Source organism: Strigops habroptila, chromosome 1 (genome assembly GCF_004027225.2).
Source record: "Strigops habroptila isolate Jane chromosome 1, bStrHab1.2.pri, whole genome shotgun sequence".
NCBI classification, from domain to species: Eukaryota; Metazoa; Chordata; class Aves; order Psittaciformes; family Psittacidae; genus Strigops; species Strigops habroptila.
Window position 1 is genome coordinate 59,520,614 of NC_044277.2, and position 20,417 is coordinate 59,541,030.

The window sequence follows — 20,417 nt, forward strand, 5'->3', positions numbered from 1 at the left end:
TTGCATTAACAGTGTAATTTCTTAGGAAAAAAAGGTTTACATTTCTCAGCATAGTTGTAAAATCAAGAAATAGAATTATTTTAATGTCCATTGTTTTCTTATGACACAAATCTGGTTTTGGTTGTAATGTACAGTTCTGGTTGTGCAGAGTTGATTCTGGTTTCCTAAACCACTCAGATGTGACCATTCTAAAAGGTGCAAGTGTAAAAGGGATGCAAACCCATGATCTGTATAGTCTTATTTGTCTTAAAGTTCTGTTTTCTTATCAGATTAAATGTACTCAGTTAATTTCAAGTAAAGGCATAATTTTCCTTTGTGTCTACTCAATTTTGATATGAAAACCAGCAAGTAGGCCTTGTTGCAGTTTGGAAAATATTGTAGAATAAAATAGACATGCTAAATAAGAAGATAATTCATTTCAGTTGTGGGGAACTGTAAGGCATGATAAATGATTTTCCAGTACAAAATTCTCCATTTCTGAGGCAGTATTAGTTTTTACTTTAATTACCAGCTCCAGTAATGTTTCCTATCCATAACTGTCTACACAATAGACTGTTGCTGAGCAGAGGGTATGGCCTGTTTACTCATCCATTGAGAAGAGTGCTTAAGTTCTACCAAGTCTTCCTTAGTTGGTCTGAACTGCCTCATGGGAGAGTGTCCTTCATTTAAATATTTAAATATTAATGCTTCATTTTTACAGGCAGAAAACTTCAATGTCATTTTAAGGATATTTAACTTTACCGGGGAATCTCTACCCATTGCAGGAGCGGGTCTTATTTTTATTTCTCACCTTAAGAGAAAGCACTTTAGAAAAATGCTATTGTGCTTCCATGTTGAGAAGTTTGAGTTGTGTGTCTTGTTTTCTTGTTGCCGCATAACAGCAGCAACAAAAACAACAGAAAGAGGCTGTCAGGGTGGTTTTCTCAAAAATGGTTTAGCTGACATTAGCCACAAATGAGCAGAGCGACACTAACTACTAATTGATTACAGTAATTACGCAGTCTTTGGCTAGTTTGTATTGGCAAACTATATATACTCCTCACATAAATGTGAACTTGCAGAATGCACAGAAAAGGTCACTCTCATTTGCATGATAGGCTTCATTAGAATATGCTAAGGACAAGACCTAGTGTTTTATGACTTCAGGTGATGAATAGCTACCATATTACTCTGCTCGCTGAAAGCATGTTTCAGTCACCTTAATTTACATGCTGTTTTTTAATGCTAGGAAAAATCTGTGGGCTGGTAGGGAACGAGCAACAGATAACAGTTTTGTTTTATTGTGGTTGTGTTACAGGTTGTGTTTCATTTTGCTCTTTGTTCTGAAGAGGGAACAAACATTTTTTCAATACTTTCTTTTGAGGAGGGAATTCTTTCTGTGATGTGTACATTTCTCACAGCAATGGCTATTTTGACCCCAAACTACAACAAAATGCAGTTTTGTTGACAAGGCTTTGTGGGTTTACCCCATAAATATATATATTAAAAAAGAAAAAGAGAAAAGCTTCTTTTGAACATGGGGACTAAGGTAGGAAGGCAATTCACTAAACCTTTAAGATTGGAGATTCCTTCTTTAGGTAAATATTTTTTTCCAATGAGGATAACCTCAGTGTCCATGTGTAATGAAAGAAAAGTAATTCTAAAGTCTGAGAAAAGAAGTGTGTTTCTAATACGAAATATAAAGTACGCATTCATAGTGTTGGAAATCTGATATCCTATCAGATAGTAGTTTCATTTGACTGCGATTCTCTTTACAAATCCCATTGTAAAATGGGCAGTGAGGGTTCTCTTCATATCGTTATTTGGATATTGTAACATATTGGGACATGGGGTTAATGTTTCCAGATATGTAGCTTTTTAAAAGTTTCTTAGGTTGCAAAGGGTACTTCTTTGAGTAAAACTGGGTGGAAAATAAAAAAAGTGGACAGTTTTGTTATAAATTGCAGTTTCGTAATAAAATTGTACAATGAGCTTGCACAAGCTTTTTAAAATATCATTGCTGCCAGTGAACAGGTCTGTAATTTATTTATTCAGGAATGTTAGAGGCATTTTTGATTTATTTGTTTTTAGAGAAGTTTTGTTAAGCAAGATAATGAGCAAAGCTGGTGTTAATCATTTACTATGCAACTCTGAAAAATGAAAATTTTGCATATCTTTAGCACTGTTGGGGAAAATAAATTCACTCATAATGCTAATGGTCTATTGGTGTAATTTTTAAAAAATGTTATCTGTTACTCTGGAGAAATTCGATACATTCATATGTTATGCTAAAAGCTAACCTAATCAATATATAATTATGCATCCATATGTACATATGTATTGAGTAATCAGAAGTATTTGTTATCTGTAAAGATAAAAAATGAATTTGATAGTGGTCACTGCCATAGGTGACTACATATTTGTTTATGAATAGCCCTCCAGGTGAATATATTCCTCATGTATGCACAATACAAAGTTTACTTTTTAGAACAGGCTCTCAAGAATACCGAATGAGTTTGATCTCATTCCAGGTGGCCAGGGCTTTACAAATACAGCATGAGTTGCCATGGCCTTTGCTGAATAATATTTATTTTAAGGATTTACTGTAACAGTTAAACCACTATAGGATTTAGTGTAACTAATTTAGAGAATTTAAAGATTAGATGCCCTTTAACTTGTCTCTGTTTATACAGCTCAAAATTGTGATGTGTTCTGCCTGGCATGCAGTCCACTGACTTTTAGGATTATTCTTTTCTATTTTTCAGTTTCCTGCTGAACGGTACTATTCTGTACCAGATTGTCTCTGAAACCTTAGCAGGTGTTCTTCATGTATGTCTGCATGGCTTTGGTATGACTACTCATCAGACAGATAAAACTGACTTTGGGTACCAGATGCTGGTCGAAGAAGTGGTTTCATCTGGTCATCTCTCTCTGTTTTTAAATCAAGAGGTTCTCAGGAACAAATATCTATTACTTACCTGGGAACTAATGGAATTAGTGGCTTTTGGCTCATGGGGAAACTGATAGTTGTATAAGGTGCCAAGGTTGGTTTGAGTCTTTGTTGCTGCTGTTACCTGTTAAGTATTCACCACTGAATGACAGAAGATGGGGAAAAATAAGGTGTCAGAAACTTGACTTGTATATAAATTTATTAATCTATTAAAAAAGTATGATTTGAGAAAGAGAGGTGAATCTTAGTACATGTGTTTTCTAATTGTGGTCTCAGGAATGTTGTGAAGGATAGGAGACTTTCTCTGCATTGTTAACAACCTGAATAATTTCTGAATGACACACATGCTCTGTCATTTGCTTGTCAAGGGGAGATGAACCTTCAGTTTAAATGGAAGGACTTTGACTTAATCATGTGCCAGGAGGCCATATACTGTTGTAGGTGATGCTACTGGCTGTTTTCCTCATCACTACTTTCTTGGAATGCAGTGCATGGCCAAGCAATATTCATTTACTTTCTGTGCTACGGGATTGGGTGCTTGGTTTGTTTTTCCACAGCCTCTAAAACTAGCTCATCTTTGTCACTGATAACATTTGTAAGGGTTGACTGGAAATTCACCTTTGCACCTGAGAATCATGGTTACCCTCTAAGTAAGATCGAGAGATGGATGCAGATTTGCAAAATCTTTTGATTTGACTTGAATATCTCCAGTTCAAGAGTGAAAAAAAGGGAGTAAAGAAAAGTGACCATGAGCAGACCAAGGAGGAAAACCGGTAACTGACAAATTAAATTAGAATATGAAATGTATAGAATACAAACAAGACTTTTGAAAATAACTAGGAACTTAGTTGCTGATAATCTGTTTTCCCCCCCCTTCATTTCTTGAAAGAGAATAAGATGGGATTTTTTTATATAGAATACTTGAAATATGCTTTTGCTTAAATAGCACCGGAACAAACAGTTGAAATCCGAGGAGGATGGGTCATGTCCTTTTACACCTTCTTCTCCAGGAACATGCAGGGCTTGACTAAGATTTTCTCATCTCTGATAGGGTGAAAAAGAAAGAAATGGAGTAGGATACTGTTTTTCTAAAATAATTTTTAGCACCTTTAGTAGAAACAAGCCCTGTGAAGCTTGGTGACTTCTGAAATATTCTGCCACTGTAAGCATGAACCTCCACTGCTGAGGTTGATAATGAATTTGACTGTTTCTTTACTATGGGCTAAATTCCAGGCTAAAATGGACTGCACCCCATTTCTTGTCCTTGTTGTTATGCTCATTTATGCCAGAAATAGAATGCAGTTTGACAGCTATCACTACAAGTGCCTGTGGACATCATATACAAGCCAAATGCTAGATGGTGATAAATATGTTGTGATTAGATCTTTGTATCTAGATCATATGTCCTATAGTGAAACCAACACTTGGTTGCTCTCTTCAGAGGAAGTAGGTTTGCATTAATATAGAGATACATTGGGAAAAAATATCAAATCTTTTAAAAATCACTATTTTCAGTTTAATTTAACTTGTTGCTGGCATGAAATACATCCTTTCTGAAGTTTTATAATCCTATTTTTAGTGATGCAGCTATAAAAAGGTAGGAATAAAAGCTGTGTTCCTGCTTACCAAAGTGATAAGAAAAAGAATTCTTTGGCAACCATAAAGAGCTACAGGCATATATAGCAAAATACCAGAAGAATGCTGAAAAAGGGAAGTCCATTTTAACTTGAAAAATACTTAAATTTGCTTGTTCACTTCTGTCAGTGAATGCATGGCAGCCCGTCTTCCCCTTTGGCACAGACTGTGTGAAGGTCAAGGGCAAAGATGTGTAGGTGGTGTTGGTCCCTTCTGTGCTCCAAGTTGTGCCCCAGGGGAGGGAAGAGTGAGGTGGTGATACATCCCATTTCTAAACATCTCCAGCTGAGAGGATCCTTGGAGAGGTTGATAGCATTTAGTAAAGCAGCCTTTCTCAGGTAGAGCTCTTTAGCAGTAATGGTGGCCTTCCTGCAGGCGGGTTTCTCTCCAGCACAGCTGCTAGGGACATGGCAAACACAGCAAGCATGAACTGGATCTTCAGTGTGTGATGGGGTATTATTGTACATGCTTCACCCTTAGGCACAGCAGTTTTTGCATGTTCTGACAAATCTAGGGGTTAACTTGTGCTATAGCTAGGCACAGCATTCCTCTTCTCTGGCCTGGTGGGACTTACTAGGAAAAATGGCAGTCTTGGCTGTAAATCCCTGTGTAAAAACGTTTGTCACTCATGTGCCTCATTTATGTAATGCTATGATAAAAGAGACTTAATCACAATGAGTTTGAAGTTCATTATCAGTACCATATTTACTAACTTGTACCTAACCTTCCTCCGTAACCCCTGATTATAGGCAGTCATATTACATAATTACTTTCCCTAGCCTTAAATGTACTTAGATTTTTACAAAATACACTAATTTTCATCAGGGCTGTTTAAACACATTTCTTTAAAAGTAGGATGTCTTCTAAGTGTAAGCTATGGTAAATTCTGAATGAGTTGTCAGTACTGTTAAGATTTGTGAAGTTCTCTAATAGGTATTCAGGAAGGTAGCTTCAATACCAGGTAATATTTGTATTCTGAAATGTTATGAAAGGGGTTTTTCATACTTCTGTTTGTACTCAGCACTGTTCAGTTTTGATTTGTAAATTGTGTATATCTTTCTTGCATTGCTTTTAATTTTGAATGACTATATCAAAACTATTGAAGGATCTTTATTTGGAATGACTATGCTTTTACTCTTGAAGTAAGATAAAGGCTTGCAGTAGGTGGGTCTGCCCCCCTACAAAAAATAAAAGAAAAAAGAGAAAACCCAGAATTTTTCACTCTGTGTCTTCAGGCTCTCTAGGTGGTAGCCTTAGATAGAGTGCATTAGATGTGTTTTGCACCTACTCATATTTCCAAGTGGAATTTCCCAGATGGATGTTCAGGAGTCTAAAGTATAATGAGATCTAAATTAAAGAGATAACAGGATGCTGTCAGCACCCCATTGAACCTGACTTGCTATGAGAAGTGAGAATTTCCTTCAGATAACATGTAAAAATGGGGTTTGTAGGACAGTATTTAGCCAGGGATATTGTAATTGGATGCTAATTTCTCCCACATCTGTTGTCTTTTAACATCTCCTAGAGGTGGTTGCAATATTGGAGTTCTTCCCGTCAGTGGCCCTTCTAGTCTTGTGTAATCAGACAGGGTCAGGTAATGAACACAAAAAAAGGCTGCTTTAGATCCAGTTAGGCAAAATCTCTCCTTGTGAATGTAAGATGTTGACATTATCAGCAGACACGCGTCCATTTCTATTGTAGGAATGTGCAAGTTCAAAGAGGCAGAAAAGTGTGATAACAAAACCTGGCATGAACATCCAGATTCCACCGATGCATGAACATGAACACACACCAGCTCACAGATACACAAATATTACGAGGCAAACATAAAATAGCTTCTTGGCAGATCTTTTTCACACTTAATTGGCTAATTGCCTAACCTGACACTGGCACTGGTAGCATTACAGACATAATACATTTTAAAGGGTGAACAATTCCTCAGCAATGTCTCTGACATCCTTCATATGAATATATTTTTCTGTAACAGTAGGCATAGAAGTTTAGCCATTTTTTGAGATCAACATATAATTCTGTTCAGTACAAGGAAAAATATGTACATTGAAAGCTTCTTTTTGTGCTTGCTGTAAGTACAGAAGACCTAATATTTATATTAAGCCAAATTATTTCATATGCCCATTCCTATTTTCGGAGAATCTGTTTTCAGATCTTCTATGTAGTAGACGAGAAGAGAGGTCTGGGGACTTTCCAACATGACTGTTCTGTATTGTGGGGATTTAAATAGAAAATGTAAGGTGTTTCCCGTTTTGTTGTTAGTGTTGGAATGCAGTAGCATGAGCAGCCAGTGATGGGTTAAGGGATCAGCTTATAGAAATGTTTTGTTCAAGGGGCCGAATGGCTCAGGGGATTAGCAATTGGATACAAATCCTGTCACCTTCAGACTCTGTTCACATGCAGCTCATCTTGATACTGACTGCAAGTTGTTACTGGCTGATGGTTTTCTGAGAGCTTCTCATTTAAAAGTTTGGGTTTTCTTTCTCCAGTGTAAGTCACCATCAGAAATGGTACCGATGTTTGTTGTCATGTTGGCAAAAAATCACAACTGAAAGGGCATGGAAAATGAACTTTAAATAATAGCGACTAAAATTAAAATTGGTGGAAAATAGAGGGATGTTAAGAATTACAGACCAGGGAACTGTAAGTGCTGCGTAAATTGAAGTTATATTTTAGCATACAACTCTAAAACATGGTCATAATGCCAACACAACACAGTGTCGCAAAGGAGAAATATTTCTAAATATTTTTACATGCATACAGGCTACTTGTAAGGCAGTGAGCAAATATAGCTGGTCTGGATAGCCATGCATCCTCCAACAAATTCCTTTATAACAGGACAATAAATACCTAGCTAACTATGGCTTTAGAGTTTTGTTATGGATTAGGGATTGATAAAAGAGAAACTTTTTAGCTGGATTAAGTATGTCATGTCACAAAGCATGCAATAGGTATACTGCAGCTGATGCACTACTGCTTAAAGAAAAAAAAAGGGGGAAAGTCTCTCAGACATTGTTATTTAATTACCAGCACCATTATGCGATTGTTCAGTTGAAACCATTGATTGTTCCACTGGGACAGTTTGTCCATTTCATAATGTCTTACCCTGCACTGATTTAACTGCGTCTTTGATATTTTATTTTTAAAGCTATGAAATGAGTCCTACAAATTATGCATTTGACAGATACATCATCTAGTCAAAAGAAGGGAATTCCTTTTTCTTCTAAAAGCAATTTTCTCTTCTGTTGTTGGACACTCCAAAGGATGTGATCAATATATCGCTGTGCTTCACAAGAAGTTCTCTTGTTAAACATGTTGTGCAGAAGATAAGTGCTTGTTGAAATGGTACTGGCAGAGAAGTTGGTGTCATTTATATTTGATAGGATTGTTCATACATTTTAGGCCCGTGTTATGTGAGGTTCTGTGCATCCTCCAGTTCTCTTGAATACTTTTCAGGACTGTACGACAGGTGCTCAGCTGTTAGAAGAGTGGAAAACTTTGATGAATCTTCTCGCTAGGTCAGTGGTCTCAAAAATATAATTTCAAAATCTCTATTTAAAACATTTCAATAAAATAAAAAGCCTCACAGTTTATTTTGGAGTATACCGAGACCTGGTGTTTACTGGAAATCATACTGACTAAAAAAAAAGACAGTTGATTTTCACTTTTAGGTGGAGTTTTTAAATGAAACTAAATGAAGTTTAATGGCTTATAACATTGCATGAATTTGTCAAAACTGATCAGCTGGATTGCTACTCAATGAATACTGAAAATGTTCTGGTTTTTAGGCTTATAATAGCCTACAGCCATTCAAAAGTCAAAATGTTATTTGATGATTTCAGAATGTTAATGAAATTATTATTAATAGCATATATATTAATCTTAATGATATATGTAAATACGGGCAAATGTAAAGCTCTGTTGACAACAAAAAGATTATTCTGCTGCTGAAAGTAAACCTGGGGTTAAATTCCAGTGATCGAGCATAAAACAGTCCGCTCTAAATGCGTCAATAAAAAAATTTCTGAAGTTTAAAATTGTATCCAGGCTCAGGAGATTTGGAGTGTTAGTACAAAAAATTTTGAAAGGGAAAGGATGATTATATTTTCTGTTAAATTAGGAGAAAATAGTAACAGGCTGCTCTGATTAAGTAAAAAGATGTAAAAAGCTTTGCTTCGTTGTTATCTTGATTTGATATATTATCATATCTAATAAAAGGGGGGGGTTCTTGGTGAGGGGAGAAAAGTAGCATATATCATTTTCCACTGTGGATTCATTTGGGTAATAACTTGATTTGTCTGGCTTGATTTTTGTTTCTGTGCTTTCTGTTCTTTAAGTTTAACCAGTCTTCCTCTTGTAAAATGCATGTAATTATCTTTTTTTCCTATTTGGTAGCATTCATCAAGCCCTAATATGGTTTTCATGGTTGCTTTCTTTAATGCCAGGATATTCTTTTAGGAAGGCAGCAGGTTTAATGTCTAGGGAATGTAGAAATTTCTTGTCTGTGGTTACATGTATTAAACAGCATGTTACATTTTGATTTTAATATCTATCTTTTAAAAGCTAAATTTTGGTAGTAGGTTATGATCTCTATATTGCAATGTGAAACAGAGAGAGCGACCTTTATTATATAAGGGAATTTCATGGCGTTTTACCTGTTGAGGGCCCTGTAGAGCCAGAAGTATAGTACAGTGACTTGACTAAGTGACAGGCAGTAGCAGCCGTGGTGTCACTGTGTATTATCACCTCATGCTAGCTGGAAGCACTCCCTGAAGCCGATCTAGGTTGTATAGTCCTAGATGAGGTCTTCATGGGTGCTGACCATAAAAAGTTCATCAAAGTAATGAGGCGAGGCAAGAGCTTGGCGCTCATGGGCAGAGCTCAGCACCAAGGAGTGTGAACCGGCTCCAGCTGTGACAATAAAACAGCAGGTGGCTGCTGTCATTAGGGGTGGCAGATGAGGCAGGGGACTAACATTCAGCCCACAAAACTCTCATTTGTTAGCCATCGCCACTGTACCATGCAAAATAGCTTCCATCTCAGTCAATTTTACTTTGCAAAATATTACACAGTCGCCATAAGAAAATTAGAGCCTTGGGTTTACAGGTTCCTTGGATCTTATTATCAGAAAACTCTGCACTCTCAGGTTATGTGGAAAATTGGACTTTTTTTCTCCCCTGAACAGTTTGAGGATCTTTACAGTGATTTTATAATACGATGTTTCCACCCAGGCATGTGTTTATTGGTTAATATTTTGGACTATTTTGTTTGTAACTCTTTATAAAATCAATTCCATCCATCCATTTGGCTAAGTGTTGCATATAACATTTTCTACTATTCAGTAATATAAAAGTTGCATGCTCATCAGACTATTTCTGTCTCCATATCTATCCAGGTCCAAACATTTCATGTCATAAAGAATGGGTTTGGAGGTTCAGCTAATCTGAGAAATTATAAAAAAACATATGCAAACAAAAAATAAAAGGGCTGTTATTTCTTTTTTTAACAAAAGAGAAAGCATTTTGTATGTGTTTAATCTTTGCAGAGCATAATTTAAACTGTGTAAAATTTAAGGCCTTTCTTGGCTGAAAACCATCCCAGGGCAACTTAGCCCTTCCAATGCATAAAATGCAATGAGCCCTGTGTCCTGTGTCTCACAGGTTGGAGAGCTGTGTTTGCTTTACAGTGAGAGCCATTTTACTTTCATTGCATTACAAAGCTAAGGAGAGACCTGCATGTCAGTGGTTACATGCTCTGTCCCATAGCTGCAAGTGACCTCCAGGAAATACGGTGTTTTCAGGTGGTCATTTGGGCATGTCATTGGTTTTGTGTACACATTCCTCAGTTGTGAACATATTTATTAAATGTCAGTGCTTCAACAGGAATGCATTCATGAAAATCAAAATGTGATTCAATACTGAATAAAATGGAGTACCACTGAGTGTGTTGGTACCCCTGTTGTCTTTACTGCCAGGTTCCCTTCCTACTGAAAATGGACCACCATTTCATGCTAGCACTTAAGAAAAGACTTTGGGGGGATACGTGGTTGCAATGACAGCAAGAATCAGAAAAGGAAAAGCCTTTAACTGAGGCTTCATTTCAGAAAGACATTGAGACTGAAAACAATTTTTCTTTTAAAGAAACATGGTTTATGTCTCTTTATAGGACCAAGTTGTCACTTTGTACATAAAAACTGAAGTTCTGTATTTTATCCTGTTAGTAACGTACCTCAGAAACTTGGTTGGCAAGCTCAGAAAAGCTGAATTCCTTTTATTGCATCTTTTCAGGTGATTTATCTAGTCTCCTTTCTTTCTTAGATAACATGCCATAAGCTTTTGTTTGCATGAAAACTGATTTCTCCTTTGCTTGTTCATTCATACGTACACTCAATATGTGTATGTAAACATATTTAGGCCCTTGAGATCAAAGATGTTTTTTTCTTAATTCCGTTGGGCACCTATGTAGTTCCCATCTCTCGCATGCTTGATTTGTGGCCAGAAATGGTCAGAGTTAATCTCAGCTGCTGGCTGGGACGGGAATATTCTTTGCCAGAGAACATCTTCTGCTGTGTCACAGATATCATCTTTATGACTGTACTGATTTGTCTGAGCTATGTTCCTTTGGTTTTCCCAGTCTGATAACAGTCTTCATACCTAGTGCATACAACATCCATACTGGACTGCAAGAATGGCTTTTTTAATAATTTTTTTTATTTTTTATTATTTGTGCAAAATGTTCTTCTAAATTCAATGCGGTTTTTATTGTCTTTATTGCTTCAATAACAGTTATATCTCAGATGAGTACTCCTGCAGTCCTGGCTTTGGATTTCTGTGTCTGAAGTGAGTCCTGCTGGACATCAAAGGCAAATCTACGAAACACCAGACTTCGTGCTTGGCAGCTTAGTGACTAGTAATTCTCCTGCTAAGTCTGTGGCTGAAGCGATGAGAGGTGTTACCATTTGCTCATGGGATAAGTGGAGTAACACCACTGTTAGCACCTGTAATTCTCATTTGGATAAACTTCCATGCTGCTTTTAATATCATCTGCACACTCTACTTTCAGTGCCATAATTTCAGAAGGTTTTGTACATCTGTAGCGCCTATAGAGTGCATAAGTGTCTTTCTGGTCTTCATAGCATGGTTTCCTCTAGCAGTCTCTGGTACTTTCTTCAGCTAGCTGCCACCTCCTTCAGTGGTGGGAGGAGTTGCAGCTCTCAGCTTTTGCGGACAGTTGGGGATGGCTGTAATGGGAATATCTGGAGAAACTGATATTTTAATTGATATTTCAACTGGTTGGGATTGAAAACTCCAAGCTTTTATTTATGCTCAACTACTTTTGATGGTTGCAGATTAGGTCCTGCTGTCATAGTTTTGCTATTTTTATGCAGTTACAACTACTTTGGCAACCAGATATTCTGAAGTATTTTGCTTTCTACCTTAAGTCAAACAGTCTTGTGACTTGTTTGCCCTCAATGCCTGCATGTAAGGCAAAAAGGGTATGTTTTACATCTGAATTTAAGTTTTAGGAATAAACAAATCAACCAGCACTTGCTTCTCCGTGTCAGGCAAAGACCTAGGGCAAGATTCTCACTACTCTCACAGATCAAGCAGACTGCAGTTGTAGTTCCAGCCACTGTCTATCACCAGCAGTGTTTTCAAATTGTGAGTAAATTGTCAATAAAATCTCTCTGTGCCTTCTGATTGTGTATGACTTCTGAGCAGTTCAGTCATCAGCTAGTGACCAGTTTATTCATCTCATTTCTTTCTTTGTACCTCACAACTTTGCAAAACACCACAGGCACTGTAGCTGCTGAATTGACTGAGTTATATATGGTGGCACTGCTACTGCAGGCCTTATATGTTTTCTAGCCCACAATCAACTATCTTTAGATTTGCTTTGATTTCCTTTAAAGACAGGCAAGAGTAGATTGAAGATTTCGCTCTCAAGATAGATAGCTTTTTCTTGTAGAACCTCTGCATAAACCTGGCAACAGCCTGCAGTGCTGTTTCTGAGCAGTTAGGAAGAACCTACAAACATCAAAAGTGAATTTTTGTTTGAGAACAACAGAAGATGATTAAAAACAAGTACATTTATTTGGCTCTACCCATTCTACTTATAAGTAGAAACTCATCGAAGTGTCCTTATTTTGAGATAGTCTTACATACTGTTTCTTGCACTTTTAACATGCATAGATTTTGCTCCTTGGAATTGTCTAGGAAGCTCTGTGTGAACTGTCTGCAGAAAGTCAGATATTTCAAAACTCCTCTCAGGCCACTAAGAGATGTGGTTCACCTGACATTCCCAAAAGGTTGAATTTATTTTGAAAACCTTCCCTCTTCAAATGTTAGTCTGTCCATCCTGCTGTCTCATTCCAGATGCAAGATGATGATCTGTGGAACTGATGCCTACTGCATCAAATCCTATTTCTGAAGTCCTGAGAGTGCTCGGACTGGATCATGAGTAGGGAGGCAGTCAGTGAAGAAAAGGAGAGAATGGAAAAAGGAGGGATCAGAGTTTATGGGGTTGTTGGATGTACATATTGTGAGAAAAGAGAGGTTACAAGCAATTTCTTGGTGGCAAGGTTGGTAGGCGCTATTTTGTATCAAGATGCTTATAGCTGTAAATCTTCCTTTATGTTTAAAGCATTGCTGCAGCCTCATTTAGCATGACAGCTACGTTCTCTGGTGGTGTCATGTTTCTGGATGTTGATGGTAATCTCTTAGATGCAAGGCACTCCTGACGCTGAGCCTGCATTTCAGAGTTTAGGCAAAGAGGTTCTGTGTTGTGGTAGACTAAGAGGTTGATAGCAGCGCTACGGAAAGCACATTGTGATTCTCTCTTTTTTTTAGTACTTTGTGCAGCTGTTAGATTACCAAACACCTGTTAGAGGTGACAGTTACAGATGTTCAATAACCAATGAAAATTAATAGAACATGTGATTCTCTTAGCTTGGAAGTGATTTGGTAAGGTGTGTTTAGAAATGTAATTACATACTGCTGCTGTCTACCATTATCAGTTAACATTCATTAACTCCTCTGAATATCGAAACAAACATTTCTTGTAGCGGTACTAATTTTCTCATATATTTGTAAGGTGATTTCCTGACAGAGTGAATACCTTCTGCCTTCAAATTTTTTGCCACTGTTGAGCTATTTTTAGACTGCCCATTAAGTAAACAAAAGAAGTAGAGAGCCATTTGTTTACTTGCAGTTTCAGCTTTTATTGTATTGCCAAATCTAAAAGTTCCCTGTTGCATTCTTAAGTTTCCTCTCACCTTTATGTTAATAACAGTTATCGTTGTCTGCTAACAGTTATTCCTGCGTCTGCTATTGAAGGGTACTTTTTGTTGTTACAAAAACTCCTAACGGGTCCCCTCCTCCCCCCCCAAATAAACAAAAATCACCAGCAAACCCCCAAACCAATAAAATTCAGGACCCTATAGCTAACTTGCAGGAAGCCTTTCCACTTTCAGTTACGAAATGAGTAACTTCAGGCAATTCACACAATAACAGTTAAGTGAGTTCCCTCATGGGGAAGGAAATAATGTAAATACTCCCAGTGTATTCCTCTTTTGCCACAGTCCTTTAAATGAAAAACTCAATTTCTGTCCTGGATGGTTTACGTTATCACATACATCTCTTAAAAATGGGATAGTGAGAGGACTTTGCCGCTTTGGATGGCAAGATCTCTCCAAACCAGCCTGAGTGGAGCAGTAGAGGCTGTTTTCTGTTTTATTTAGTTTGCTCTTCCTTTGTACTCAGGTCTCTTCTGCCAGAATATGTAAGAGGAGATAATTGTGCCTATTGCCACTACTTTATGGCCGTGTGGCTAATAATTCTTTCACATCTTGAGGGACACAGATTGGTGGCAGAAAGCAACAAGAATATGTTGAGGGATGTCTCTCTTTTCTGGTTGATAGATGCAGGAATATGCAGGAACAACACAGTCGATTGATTGATAGTGTGCAACTCATCCATAATGATCTGTCTGATATAGCAGTAAATTATTCTTGAGATTGATGCAGGTCATTGAACAGCACATTGACAGTCCTGTTGTCTATCATCCTGTTCAAAGCAAATCAGGGACAGTAGCTGCTGTGATACTCAAGTCTTCCTCAGGTGCAAGATGTGTACAGGTGTTCCACTCATATAAGTTGTCTTCTTCCTTCATTTCTTTTCTGTTGGGAAGCTTGGCTTCATTGCTAGCTCATTAAAAGTAACAGTAAAAATGAGATGAGGTATTTTTAGCAGGGAAGGTTGTAGTCTGTTGCACTGATGGTTTCATATTGGGAAAAAAAAAAAGATTTTTGAAAATCTTGGGTTTTGAACTTCAGCAACAAAACATCTCCATGAAAAAGCTGAAAAATTAATAAATAATTAAGAAACATACCTGATTGCTGCATGGAAAATTGTAAAAACAAGAGCCACAAACCTAAACAAGCAAACAAAAAACCCTACAACAAAAAGCCTTCAAGCTTACGGCAGAAGGGCTAATCATTCTCAGAAATTTGAAACTTCTGTTATTCTTTAGGTTGCATGGATTACCATGATACTGCCATGGTACTCTGATTCATGTCTTGTTAGTGATGGTGAAGTTGTCCTCATTTACCTCTTTCAGTTTCTCTTTTCAAGAGGAAAAGTTTTCATTTTCCAGTCTGCCAAGTTGCTCCCACTTGGGAGATGAGGAGGAAGGAGCCACATATGCCAAATGTGTGCGTTTTACTTTCCAATTTAATTATGAGTGTTAGTGAGGGTGAGCATAACAAATAGCCATATACTTCTTTAACACACGGGGTCAGCAAGGAGTATAAGGCAGTGTGAGCGCATCACAGCACTCTTCAGCATCGCAGACTGAGTGTTTACACCACTTGTTAACCTTCTGAAATGTTTTTTTGGTTTTATTTTTATTTTTTTTTAACTTAAGAACAACAACAATAACTGTTATCTGGAAGTAATAAGACCTGCTTCATTTGGCTGCTAAATGAGTCAGCAGAAAACCACAGCTTTCCTATGCAGGGTTCTAGGACTTGACGTCCTGTCACAGAAGGCACGAAGTTTTTCAGATATTTGGATGTTTTCCACACTAGACTTTGCCCTGCCAGATATTTACTTGAACCTGACATCTTGTCACAAAGGGCATGAAGCCTTTCAGACTACTGGATATCTTCCACACCAGACTCTGGCCTGCCAGATACTTTCTTTTAAATTGAGTCCCTTGCGCGCAGTCATGCAAGAGAGTTATCAGCGCCCCAGTCTGGACCCTTCAGAATCAGCAAACATCCACGAATGATGGGCTTGAAGAAATTCCCGGGAATTTAGACTTTTGATGCATGGAAAAAAAAATTATTACTTGTTCATAGAAAACCATTGCTTTCTGAGCACCTCTGCATTTTCCTCTGCACTCTTGTTCTTGAAGCTGACCTGCTGAATACAAAATCCTAACAGAGAGATGAGATTGATATAGACTGTTTTTGTACTATTTGACTGCTGATTTGAACATGTGAAGTTCCACTTTTATGTGTAGAACATGTACATATTTAAAAAAATTCTGTAATTACATATACAAGCTTTATTGAACATTCTGAAATACATGTGGTCATGATTCTTTGACAAGCTGCACTATTTCTTTCTCTTAGTAATTGATACCCCTGTTGGCATGACCATGTGAACCACTCATTCAACTACAATTAGGGTTTGCCGTGTATTCCAAGACATGGTAAAGAGCAAGAGCACTTCATTCAGGTAATAAGAACCATCAAGTCTATGTTATTCACCTGCCCAAACGTACGACCTTCTTGGCGTGATCCATGCAGCTTGCCTTGATTTCCTGGTTCCTTGTCTCAGGTGAAGATAAAGGACAAAAATTCAAGCACAGGTAATGGAAAACAAAAACTGATGCAGTTGTTGTTATACACTCTGGTGTGTAAAAGTTTGAGATCCTTTTTCTTGTTATTCCTTGAAGCTGTCACATTTCCCAGGTGATTTATCCAACATGGTAAACCATTCTATCCTCTCTGAGTGCCTGAGACCTCTGAGAAATAAATAATAACATCCTATTCTGCTTTTTTGTTTTATTTTGTTTGTGGGTTTGTTTTTTGTTTTGTTTTGTTAAAAAAATAGGCTTTTAAGGAGCTTTTTAAAACATCCTGCACACTTGGATGTGTGTGCCTGAGACCTCTGAGAAATAAATAATAACATCCTATTCTGCTTTTTTGTTTTATTTTGTTTGTGGGTTTGTATTTTGTTTTGTTTTGTTAAAAAAATAGGCTTTTAAGGAGCTTTTTAAAACATCCTGCACACTTGGGCCTGCATGACATGCAGTAGCTTACCTGTATTTCTCAGAGTTAAATTCATGTATAAAGAGGTTCTGGACAGTTTAAAGGAGATGTAAAGGATATTGAGAATATGAATAAAGAGTAGATATTCATTGTTATTCTCCTGGACTTTTCTGCTGTCATTGAACATTGTTGTCTGTAAGACAAATTCTCCAAGAGCAGTTGCAGAGAGCAATGTATCTACTGAGAAGTGATTTAAAATTGCTCTTCAACTGCTGGATACCTTGTTTGTAGAGTCCCACAAAAATAAATTCTTGTGCTGGTCCTCCTCAGCAGTTATGTGCAGTTACAAGATGACTGCTCTGTTGACGTGGCTTCAAGTGACTTTCTGGTAAAGGTAAGACGTAGCTCCTTCCTTGGAACTAGGCCAAGGCTGAGCACTTGGTAAACACTCAGGAAGTAACAGCTTTCGTGACCTTATGGTTCAGAATGCTTGGTTTGGTTTGTGTGTGTGGTTTTTTGTGTTTTGGTGTGTTTTGTTTTTTTACCTTGGCTTTCTACTAACAGTGATGTACATATTAAAAAGAAAGAGCTATTATAGATTCAAAGCATAATAAAACCTAGAATCTTTTGCCCTCTCAAAACAAGATACTTCACAGAGCACAATTTCTCCCTGCAGAGAAAATGAGAGAACAGACACTACATGACAGGTTATTCATATTCCTTGGGTACTGTGATGATAAACATTGTACTTGCTGAAGAACTTGTATTACACTACACTAAAAAGTGGAAATAAAGATTGCCCAATATGTTTCTTTATTCCCACAATTAGAAGTCCCTTTACTTCTTTTGTACATTAAAATGTTTTCTTATAACTGAAGACAAGTCTGCAGAGGCTTCTAAATCAGTTACAGACATTCTCAGAATAAGTCCAAGTACTGTTTGAAGACTGCCATGGAACACGAGTGGACATGTTTCTACAAAGCCACAACTCTTTTAAACTGAAAACAGAATATCCCGAAAACTGTTTTTGGGAAAGGTGCTCATATATTTATGATTAAAAGTTGGGTTTTTTTTTTTTTTATAATTTATGTGCAAAAAATTGTCCGTAGCAGATGTGGATGCTATTCTCAAGCTCAGTGTCATTTTTCATCTTGTCTTTAGTTTATCCTGAAGTTTGAACCTAGAGTGTATAAGATGGAGGATGGTGCTAATTTGTATCCCGAGTAGTTGAAAATCACTGAAAAAGTTAAACCAACAGAATGCCACTGCAAGCAAATGAAATCCTACTTACCTTCTTTCACTGCAAAAGGAGGCTTCTAGGAGCTGTCTTCCTAATGAATGGAGGGGAACTCCCAGTGACCATGGCTTGGATGTATAGGCTAGACATGTCTGCCTTTTGAGACCTGACCCTCAGGAGAGCAGCTCGGCTGTGACTGCTTGTCTTCATGTGGGTTGGGGATGAGTATGTCCAGATCAGTTTGCAAAAGTGGCTCCAGGCCTCAAGCCTGGCCTGGCTTGCATGTATTGGAAACAGGGTAGTATGGCAATTACAGGTTTTTCCTGCTGCCTTCTGATGTGTTTCTGAAACCAGTTAATTGCATTCGAATGTTTCTATTTCCACTAGTATTAAAAAATAACAAATGAGAAATTCAGCAAAGCCTGAATTGCAGCTTACTGCATCTCATGGAAAGATTCCTTTTGATTTGAAGATGTATTAGAGCAACGTATCTTGAAAGCATTTGCTCCTTGAGTCCTTACTGGTGCCAGCCAGGCTTCCCTTAAGATTCAGTTGAAAAGACAAAGGCTAAGTCATATCTGTCTATTCAATTCTGGCAGTATCTTTGGAATAACTGATTTACCTCAGCAAAGGTGAAAAGCATTAATAAAACCAATATTTTTTGACTACTAGACCAGTAATTGCTTAGAAACCCAGAGTTACTGAATGTACTGAAAACACATTTTGTTTGTTTTGTAAAGCCAGCAAACACTGCTACCACCTCTCTCTTAAAATCACCTGCGGTATTTAGTAAACATAAACAAATAGTTCCCACACTAATTTTTTCTCCATTATCAAACTCTGCATCCAAACCAACATGTTTAGAGTTTGCCTGAAGTCTAAGGAAGAAAAAATCTTTTGTTTGAATAAGGGCTGTCTCTGTTTATTGGTAATATTTTTTCATATTCTTGTCATTTTCTTGTGAAAATAGCAACTTTGCTTTCATTTTTAAGGCCCGATTCTGTAAAGTGGATTGCTGTTCCTGAGCTATTCTGTGCACTCCAGGCTTGCACACAGGCATTCTGCACTCCTCAAGTCTGAGGTTTTCCAGCCTTGCATTAAAAGCTTAAAATGTTAGTATGCGCCAACACACTTAGTGAGTCAGTTTTCGTTTTATTTGTGCTATGTAAGACCAGCAAAATGGTTACTCAGAACCTAGATACAACAAAAAGGAGGCAACTAATGTGAGATTAAGTGCTACACATTATTAACAAGGCCTTTGTCTTTGACTTTACGGAAAGGTATGTCTGTCTGTACCCCCTGCAGTTGTGCAGTGTAAGAAATGTTCAGCTTTTGTTTGTACGTGGGCTCAGAAGAAGAAAAAACAAACTTCCCTAGAAATACTGTGTAGCTTGTTGGGATCCTTATATTCCATGTAAATAGCAAAGTATGCCTTTACAACTTTGACTGCACATGGCCCTTTCACAGTAATATCTTTGGGTTTATTTTTCTTTTAGAAAGGGGGGAGAATGGAGATTTGTAACAGGAAATACAAGTATTACTAAATTAAAATCTGTTTGGTACCTTTCATGGCTGTGTGAAAATGGTTAGTATTTCTGCTGAAAAGCAAGAGCAGTATGTTTTGGCTGCTTTGTGCTCTTACAATTATTTTCCCTATGTACAGTAATTCTGATGACACTTGCATAGTAATGATGGTAACGGTGTGATAGATTATTCACAGTTGTAATGATTATGATGCCATACTTATAAATTTTGTTGGGAAAAGTACGTAAGGTATTTTTTAATGTCTTCTTGTAAAAAATAAGGAAATTGCAATCATTTAGATAAAACAGAATTTATAATCTTACACCTTAAGGGATGCACAAAAGAGATTCTCTCTAATAATGTGGAAGTACCCAAAGTAGATCAGACATGGAGAAGCTACATTAACATATTTGTAAAGGAAAAGTACTGTCTCTTGGCTCTTGTGGCTCTTATACCCCATAGTGCTAGTGTATTACAGTCCTTCCATTGTCCATTACTGCAAACACGTCCAGATGAATTCAGCGTTTAATGTTAAAAATCTTATAACATGCCAGTTTGATTTGTAGCCCTTCATATCATGGAATGCTAATTAAAATCATATTTTTGCATATGTCATGCCTTTCATGTACATATGCAAATACAGTCTATTGCCTTTCAGCTATTAGTAATTAACTTTATGAAGGACAGCTGTAATACATAATTAACAAAAATGTTTGCAAGCCCTTTTCACACTGAAAGTTGCAGCAGTAAAATTTTTGCTTATCGAGAGAACCATTTTAGTTTGAAGCTTCAGTCTGATATCT

General features: G+C 37.3%; 1 protein-coding gene across 1 annotated transcript in view; it reads left to right on the top strand.

Annotated features, from left to right (window-relative positions):
* The window catches only part of ZNF407 (zinc finger protein 407), a 337,896-nt gene that overhangs the window by 108,688 nt on the left and 208,791 nt on the right, over positions 1 to 20,417 (top strand).